The sequence below is a fragment of the Macaca nemestrina genome, chromosome 16 (genome assembly GCF_043159975.1).
Source record: "Macaca nemestrina isolate mMacNem1 chromosome 16, mMacNem.hap1, whole genome shotgun sequence".
Taxonomy (NCBI): domain Eukaryota; kingdom Metazoa; phylum Chordata; class Mammalia; order Primates; family Cercopithecidae; genus Macaca; species Macaca nemestrina.
The window spans coordinates 45,941,412-45,941,857 of NC_092140.1; positions in this window are offsets into that span (position 1 = coordinate 45,941,412).

A 446-nucleotide genomic window follows, 5' to 3' on the forward strand; every position below is an offset into this window, starting at 1 on the left:
TTTTAAGGTCAGTGATAAATAGACAATTTCCTCTGCTCTTATCTAAAGCCCATCCAGATGGATCACCTATACACTATTTGGGACAACCCACTCCTTTTATTCTTAGGTGATTAGCACTAGAAATATTTACTGTTTCTGAAAAGCCCTTTATTAATTCATAAAGCTGTTGAGCCCTCAGTAGAGTAACCTTTCTACTCTTCCATGAAATAAATGCATCTGTAATAAGGGGGAGATTTTAGCATATCCATCACTAAGCAGGCATTTGCTGGTGGGGACTGTCCTAGGTTCTAGGAGTAAAATAATGAACAAAACATGATCTTGGCTCTCAAGTCTCTTACACGTTAGGTCAGATTTCTGAAGAGGTCTTTTCCACTGATGTCTAAGAACCACTTGCAATGGGATACACAGTGCATTATCCCAAAGGAGAGGATCCACAATTGTCACCA